Source organism: Apium graveolens, chromosome 5 (genome assembly GCF_009905375.1).
Source record: "Apium graveolens cultivar Ventura chromosome 5, ASM990537v1, whole genome shotgun sequence".
NCBI classification, from domain to species: Eukaryota; Viridiplantae; Streptophyta; class Magnoliopsida; order Apiales; family Apiaceae; genus Apium; species Apium graveolens.
The window spans coordinates 269,606,816-269,616,127 of record NC_133651.1 but is presented as its reverse complement, the minus strand read 5'-3'; the positions used below and the strand labels follow the sequence as shown (position 1 = coordinate 269,616,127).

The following is a 9,312-nucleotide window of genomic DNA, read 5'->3' as shown; positions in this document are numbered from 1 at the left end:
ATCTTGCACACAGACATGTTGCAAACATAATGTCTGGTCTATTATCAGTCAAATACAACAAAGGTCCAATCATCCTTCTATAACCTAAAATGTCTACATTTTTTCCCTTTTTATCTTCATCCAACTTTGTAGCTGTAGACATAGGTGTTGATGCAGGTGAACAATCAACCATACCAAACTTCTTCAATAAATCTTTGGCATACTTAGTTTGGCTGATGAAGATTCCATCACTTCTTTGACTTGAAGTCCAAGAAAGTAACTCAACTCTCCCATCATACTCATTTCATATTCACTCTACATGAGCTTTGAGAATCTTTGACATAAGTTTTCATTAATAGAACTAAAAATGATATCATCCACACAGATATAAACTAGGATCATATCATCACCATGTTGTTTGTATAGTCTTATCAATTATACCTCTAGTGAATCCATATTTAAGTTAAAATTCTGACAGTGTGTCATACCATGTTCTAGGTGTTTGCTTTAGTCCATATAGAGCCTTGAGTAGTTTGTACAAAAAGTTTGGAAATTCTGGATCTTCAAAGCCAGGTGGCTGTTGCACATAAACTTCTTCTTCCAACTCACCATCCAGGAAAGCACTTTTTATATCCATTTGATACACCTTAAAATTTGAGTGTGCAGCAAATGCAAAAAAGATCCTTATTGCTTCAATTCTTGTAACTGGAGCAAAAGTTTCATCATTATCAATTCCTTCCTCCTATGAGTAGCCTTTTGCAACTAACCTTGCTTTATTTCTAGTGACAATTCCATTTTCATTCATTTTGTTCCTGAACACCCACTTTGTTCCAATTACACTACTGTTCTTTGCTACAAGAACCAACTCCCAAACCTTGTTTCTTTAAAACTGATTTAGCTCCTCTTGTATAGCAGATATCCAATCAGGATCAAGTAGATCTTCCTCGGTTTTCTTAGGCTCAACTTGTGAAAGAGAACATGCATGAAGACATTCATTTGCAGTTGCACTTCTACTCCTTACTCCAGCAGTTGGATCACCAATAATTATTTCTCGTGTGTGACTGCTATCCCATTTCCTGGTGTGAGTTTGTTGACTTGATTTCTCTAAATCATCTTCGTCATTGGCATGACTTGCAGAACTTTCTCCTATTTCTCCCCCTGAGTTTGTGCTATCAAATTTAAGTGATTGAGATGAGATTTTATTCTCATGATTCACTTGTTCAGTTGACTCTTCATCCATTCTGTGATTTGTGTTGACTTCAGCTTCATCCTCACAATCACTATCAATATTGAGATTTTCAAATTTAAGGGCCTCAACTTCATTTTCATCAAGGCATTCCAAGTATGGACACTTTTTATCATCAAAAGTCACATCTCTGCTTTCCATAATTTTTTTTGTTCAAGCACATAGACTTTGTAGGTAGCTCTCTCCATGAATATCCCAGAAAAATTGCTTCAAAAACCTTAGAGTCAAATTTTCCCACATATTCAGAGTTGTCTTTCAAAACATAACACTTGCTTCCAAACACATGAAGATGCTTCATAGTAGGCTTTCTTTTAGATAAGATTGGGTAGGGTGATTTTCCAAGATTCTTGTTGATGAGATATCTGTTTTGAGTATAGCATGCAGTGTTAACAGCTTCTTCCCAAAAACTTGTTGGCAATTTGGCATCTTGCAGCATTGTTCTAGTAACCTCTACTAGTGTTTTAATCTTTCTCTCAACTATCCCATTTTGCTGAGGTATTCTAGGAGCTGAGAATTCTTGAATTTTGTGACATTGTCACTCCTTATTCTTTTCACGCAGTTCTAATCTTCAACCTGCTTCTCAATCTTCTTGATATATATTCAATTATGGTGTGTGGAATCTCATCCTTAGAATGCATAAATTATATCCATGTGTATCTTGAGTAGTGTTAGGGCGAAAACACACGCTAATATTCACGCAAGTATACGCGTTCGCAAGTAGTATAAGATATAAATCAGATTCGTTCCCACAGAGACTGGTTTAGGTTAAGTTCAATTTATGCACCTATGCAACAATGTATGGTTATCGCTCAATGCTAAGATAAATAACAAATTGGGTTTTTATTAAACTAAGAGATTATACTAAATAACATTAACTAAGAGAATTGAGGTTAAATTAATATATATGATAAACATGGAATTCTAATTTCATTACTACTCCATTCAATAGCCTTTTCGTTCTTAACCTTAGCATGTGATGGTGATGACACTAATCAGATAACACGAAACTGATAAACGCCAACTTTCGTTGCACGAGTACCATTCTACCAGACATCCACAAAAGAGATAGAACCTGAATAGGCACCAATTATATTGAGACCCTATATGTCTATAGAATTTGATAACATAACGGTTTAAGCACAAGTTATCTATCTTGATTACATAGGGCAAGTAAAACGGTTAGAGTTACCTACGAATCATGCATACACATACATGAACCTATGCTAGCATGGCAAGTTCTAAACCTCTATATTCACTGTCGCTTCAATAGAGATTAACACGCTATCTTATATGTTAGCTACGCACATAAGACGAATAAGCACAACCAATACTAGGATATCAATCAATCACCACACACCAAGATATCAAAACAAATTAATTATTGAAATCCATAAGTAAATCCGCTAGAACCCCATGATAACGATTAGCCAATAATCAAACTCATCGTCACCATGAGTTCCAATGAAAGCATGGTATAAAACAAGGTCTTAATAAACTAAATAATAATCAAAGTACGAATAAACGAGATCTAGGTTCAACAAGAACGAAAATGAGCATCCAAAGTTACAACTAATTCAAAGAATCACAAGTTGAAAACAAGATCTTCTTTTTTGGAGTTGTTCTGTGCTTCTAGGTCTTCTCCTTGGTATCCCAATCTTCCCGGATGATGAAAACCCTTTTTTTTAAGTATATATACGCCCCTAGTGGACCTGGACCCTTAAAATCGTCAAATTCCACTCAAAAAAGGCTTTTTCAGCGAAATCAGCGACCAGCCGCCTCCTGAGCGGCCGCTCAGCTCTCCTGAGTGGCGCGCTCAGCTCTCAGCGGCCGCTCAGCTCTGCTGAGCGGGCGCTCAGCTACTGACTGGAAAAATATTCTGATGAATCTTGTTTTGGCCATAACTTGAGTTCTACTCGTCAGAATTAGGCGATTCAACTGCCCACGCGAAGCTATTGAGATTCTCTACAACTTGACAATGGACTTGGCTTCCAATTCTGATCACTTTTTATCATATTTCCTTTAAAAGCTCTTTTCTTCATTTAACTGATACCTGAAATGCAATAACACAAAAACACATCAAAATACCAACAACTTGAGTCTAAAACACCAATTTAAGCTTGTAATAAAGCATTCCAAGTGGATATAAAATCCACTTATCACACCCCCAAACTTGAATCGATGCTTGTCCTCAAGCATAAACAGACTCAAAACTACAAAATAAACCTAATGCATGAATGCAACTACGTGAATCCAACTAAATGATAATGTAATCGATCCCCTCAGAATAACCATAAACCAAATGAATAAGCCAATGCCTCTAAGAATGCAATGACTTTAAATAGAGCTCGAATAAATCCCACAAACCAACTCACAAACCAGAAACGTGCATGTGTGGATGCTTAACAGATATACTCTCGTACTAGATCAATAAGCATAACTTATCTATCATCGAAACAATCAAAAGTTTATAAACAGAATAGACAATAAACGCATTATGACTCACAATACCTCCTTTCTACTAGAGTTATACAAGGATTCACACTATTATTGAACACATAACAAAGATGCTTATTTGATCGTGCAATGAATGAGGTCCCAAAAGACTTATACAATAATACCCATGTAGCGAGCGTTAGGTTAGCGGATCCCAGACTATAAAAGCCTTAGGTCACTAGGCACAAAGTCCCCTAGAACTTAATAACTCGAGTATTAAAGAGCTCACTCTTGATCAATAATGCATAAACACATACTTTTTTTTTCTTGTTTTTTCTCTTTCTTTTCTCTTTTTTTCTCTTTTTTTTCTTTTTTTTCCAACAATTTCTGAATGAGTGCGTTTCGCTCCATCTCATTCAACCCTAGACTACTCATAAAAATATGAGCCGGCTACTAGCCATTTGACGCCTATCCTTACAACAACTAGCAATGAAATCCAAGTTTTTCTCCAGATAAATGAATCAGTGTTTTTACGTCATTACGAGAATATCACAAATTCTAAATATAACCAAGTGATTAAATCTCAACAACAAACAAGTATGATCATGATCTAGATCAAAAGCAACCCTATAAGACTTTGTGAAAATATTTGTTTCTGGCATGCAAATCAATTCATTCGGACTTAAACATCCCTCTATTCATCATCACCACACTCAAATCAACATCAACTTATCAATATCATAGTCCATCTTAAGGGATCATGCTAAATATGCATGCAAATGTAACTATATGAAATCACATAAAAATAAACAAATATGTCCTAAATGAACAATCATGCAAAAATATGAATGAACTAAAACTAAACATGCAATATGAATCTATATGGATCTATATGGACATACACTACTAATCCTTACATTATCACCCCCAAACTTAAAATTTTCAATGTCCTCATTGAAGGTAATAATAAGGATTTCAGGCATACCTAATTAGCGGGAGAGTCACCCTCGTCGGGTGGAGGATCAGGTGGCCAATCAACCTCGCCACCAGTGTCTCGAACAACAATACCGAAAGCATGTGTCAAATCTGCAGCAAAATGAAGGTGAATGTCGTGCATGGCCTCCATACGCCTAGTTACTCGCCTGTACTGCTCATCACCAACACCAGTCCTATCAACTACCTGTTGCACATGAGAAGAACCCTCTGTAGGCACTAGAGGATCCGTTCGGCTACCCTCTTCATCATCAAAGATATATCCCAACCCCTTGTCAGGGGGTGCACCTAAGAATGAATAACTCAAGTGATCTGGTAGTGGGTGAAGCTCAAGTGTGGAAATATCTTCAATAGACGGCTCGAGACGATCTTGAGAAAATTTCAGCTCTGCTAACCCAAGAGAATCGAATGGCATATCCAACTTCCTCTTCCATGGAGGTGCATTCAAAACATGCAGTTGCTCTAGTTTAAAGCACTCCTCTTTAGTTGTGGGTAACTTTATTTCCTTGAACACATTAAAAGTGACCTTTTGATCGTAAACCTTCATCAAAAGCTCTCCTTTTTGCACATCGATCATAGTTCGGCCTGTAGCCAAGAATGGTCTTCCCAAGATAATGGGAATCTTCTTATCTTCCTCGAAATCAAGAATTACAAAGTCAGCAGGAAAGATGAGTTTATCCACCTTGACCAAGACATCCTGCACTATACCTCGTGGATAAGCGATGGAACGGTCAGCTAGCTGCAATGACATGTATGTTGGTTTCGGATCAGGCAGACCAAGCTTCTTGAAGATAGATAAGGGCATCAGATTGATGCTAGCTCCTAAATCACATAAACACTTGTCGAACGACAAGTTTCCGATGGTGCAAGGAATAGTGAAGCTTCCAAGATCTTTAAGCTTCGGAGGCAACTTCTGTTGCAGCACAGCACTGCATTCCTCCGTGAGAGCAACGGTCTTTAAGTCATCATGATTCACTTTCTGAGAGAGAATACCTTTCATAAACCTCGCTTTGCTAGGTATCTGTTCAAGAGCTTCGGCGAAAGGTATGTTGATATAAAGTTTCTTGAACACCTCCAGAAACTTCTCAAACTGCTTATCCAGCTTTTATTCTGCAGCCTTTTAGGAAAAGGAGGTGGAGGATAGATCTGTTTATCCCCTGTATTACCCTCGGGAGGAGTGTGTTCCACAGTAGTCTTCCTTGGTTCCACCTCTACTTCCTTCTACATATCTTCTTCAACCAAAACTTCAGATTCTGGAACTTGAGACTTTTCAGGCTCTTTGTCTTGCTGAATTTGGGGGCTTGCAACCTTTCCGGACCTTAAGGTGATGGCGTTCACCTGTTCTTCAACTTCCCTCTTGCCTGGATTGGCTTCTATATCACTAGAAAGCGTTCCTGGTGGTCGATTCAATAAGGCATTAGCAATTTGCCCTATTTGGTTCTCCAGAGTCTTGATAGAAATAGCCTGGCTTTGGCATATAAGAGCCTGGTTTTTGCACATAAGCCTTAACTTCTCCAATTCAGATTTTTCATTCGAAGATAGACCTGCATCATTAGTTTGTTGTTGAAGTTGGAGTTGTTGTCTTGGTGAAAATTGTTGCTGAAAACCAGGAGGGTTAAATAGCTTATTTGCAAACTGCTGGAATGGCTGTTGCATCGCATTCTGATTGTTGCTCCAGCTGAAGTTAGGATGATTCCAGTTGTCAGGATAATAAGTGGCAGGAACTGGCTGTTGCAATCTCTGAAAGTTGCTCACAAACTGAGCTGAGTCACTAGATATAGCGCATTGCTCTGTCGCATGCGGACCTGCACACAGCTCACAAACACTGGTTATCTGCTTAACACCATAGTTAGCCAGAGAATCGATCTTCATAGACAACGCCTTTAGTTGAGCAGTGATAGTCGTAGCTGTATCCACCTCAAGAACTCCTGCTACCTTGCCCTGTGGACATCTCTGGGTTGGATACTGATATTCATTAGCAGCCATCAGTTAAATTAGATCATAAGCTTCCTCATAGCTCTTTGCACATAATGCTCCGCCTGATGCTGCATCAAGCATGGGTCTGGACTGTGCTCCCAACCCATTGTAAAAACAAGTGATGATCATCCAATCAGGAATTCCATGATGAGGACACTTCCTAAGCATCTCCTTGTAGCGCTCCCAAGCTTCACATAGCGATTCTCCCATTTGCTGCACAAATTGAGTAATAGCGTTCCTCATTGCAGCTGTCTTCGCCATAGGGAAGAATTTAGTAAGGAATTTCTGAGCAAGATCCTCCCAAGTACTAATCGAACTAGCTGGTAGAGAGTGTAACCAGCTCTTAGCCTTGTCCCTCAGAGAGAATGGGAACAGTCTCAGCTTCACAGCATCTTCAGAAACACCGTTGAACTTGAAGGTGTCGCAGATCTCAATGAAATCCCTAATGTGTGTATTGGGATCTTCCGTTGGAGAACCCCCAAACTGGACTGAATTCTGTACCCATTGAATTATGCCAGGCTTGATCTCAAAGGTATTAGCTGTGATAGCTGGCCGGATAATGCTAGATCGAATGTCATTGATCTTGGGTTGAGAAAAATCCATCAAGGCTTTCGTTCGTGCTGCTGGATCTCCCATTGTAACAAGTACCTGAAACACAAACAAATAAATTGTGAAAGTAAAAGAATCCGAGTCAGTGAACTTTAACGACCACTGATGACAAGCACATAAACTAAAAATTAACACCGAGTCCCCGACAGCGGCGCCAAAAACTTGTTAGGGAGAAAACACGTGCTAATATTCACGCAAGTATACGCGTTCGCAAGTAATATAAGATATAAATCAGATTCGTTCCCACAGAGACTGGTTTAGGTTAAGTTCAATTTATGCACCTATGCAACAATGTATGGTTATCGCTCAATGCTAAGACAAATAACAAATTGGGTTTTTATTAAACTAAGAGATTATACTAAAGAACATTAACTAAGAGAATTGAGGTTAAATTAATATATATGATAAACAAGGGATTCTAACTTCATTACTACTCCATTCAATAGCCTTTTCGTTCTTAACCTTAGCATGTGATGGTGATGACACTAATCAGATAACACGAAACTGATAAACGCCAACTTTCGTTGCACGAGTACCATTCTACCAGACATCCACAAAAGAGATAGAAGCTGAATAGACACCAATTATATTGAGACCCTATATGTCTATAGAATTTGACAACATAACGGTTTAAGCACAAGTTATCTATCTTGATTACATAGGGCAAGTAAAACGGTTAGAGTTACCTACGAATCATGCATACACATACATGAACCTATGCTAGCATGGCAAGTTCTAAACCTCTATATTCACTGTCGCTTCAATAGAGATTAACATGCTATCTTATATGTTAGCTACGCACATAAGACGAATAAGCACAACCAATACTAGGATATCAATCAATCACCACACACCAAGATATCAAAACAAATTAATTATTAAAATCCATAAGTAAATCTGCTAGAACCCCATGATAACGATTAGCCCATAATCAAACTCATCGTCACCATGAGTTCCAATGAAAGCATGGTATAAAACAAGGTCTTAATAAACTAAATAATAATCAAAGTATGAATAAACGAGATCTAGGTTCAACAAGAACGAAAACGAGCATCCAAAGTTACAACTAATTCAAAGAATCACAAGTTGAAAATAAGATCTTCTTTTTCGGAGTTGTTCTGTGCTTCTAGGTCTTCTCCTTGGTATCCCAATCTTCCCGGATGATGAAAACCCTTTTTTTTAAGTATATATACGCCCCTAGTGGACCTGAACCCTTAAAATCGTCAAATTCCACTCAAAAAAGGCTTTTTCAGCGAAATCAGTGACCAGCCGCCTCCTGAGCGGCCGCTCAGCTCTCCTGAGTGGCCCGCTCAGCTCTGAGCGGCCGCTCAGCTCTACTGAGCGGGCGCTCAGCTACTGACTGGAAAAATATTCTGATGAATCTTGTTTTGGCCATAACTTGAGTTCTACTCGTCAGAATTAGGCGATTCAACTGCCCACGCGAAGCTATTGAGATTCTCTACAACTTGACAATGGACTTGGCTTCCAATTCTGATCACTTTTTATCATATTTCCTTTAAAAGCTCTTTTCTTCATTTAACTGATACCTGAAATGCAATAACACAAAAACACATCAAAATACCAACAACTTGAGTCCAAAACACCAATTTAAGCTTGTAATAAAGCATTCCAAGTGGATATAAAATCCACTTATCAAGTAGTAATCCACCATCACAAGTACATATTTCTTCCTTAAAATTGATAAGACATTAACTGGTCCAAATAAGTCAATTTGAAAAAGTTGAAAAGGTGCACTTATGGAAATGACAGTTTTACTCTTGTGACTTGATTTCTTTATTTTTTCTTTTTGACAAGCCTTACATACCTCATTTTGAGCAAAATCCAGATTTGGCATGTCTCTAATTAACTCCTTTTTAATTAGGGTATTGATTTCCTTGTAATTCAGGTGAGAGAGGTTTTTTATTCCACAGTTTGCATTGTTCTTTAGATGCCTTGGTGTAGAAGCAACAAATTCCATCCTCATTTGCTGAGTCCAGGTTTGCAACAAATAAGCTTCCCTTCCTTTCTCATTTCAAAGCACTTTCACCGGTCTTTCTGTTGATAATTAGGCATTC

At 38.2% G+C, this 9,312-nt stretch overlaps 1 non-coding gene across 1 annotated transcript; it reads left to right on the top strand.

The window, feature by feature from the left end:
* The first annotated feature begins 6,767 nt into the window (after positions 1-6,767).
* Positions 6,768-6,874, top strand: LOC141663465 (small nucleolar RNA R71). The gene has a single exon (XR_012551534.1). It is a non-coding gene; the product is annotated as a small nucleolar RNA R71 (small nucleolar RNA).
* The last annotated feature ends 2,438 nt before the right edge of the window (positions 6,875-9,312 follow it).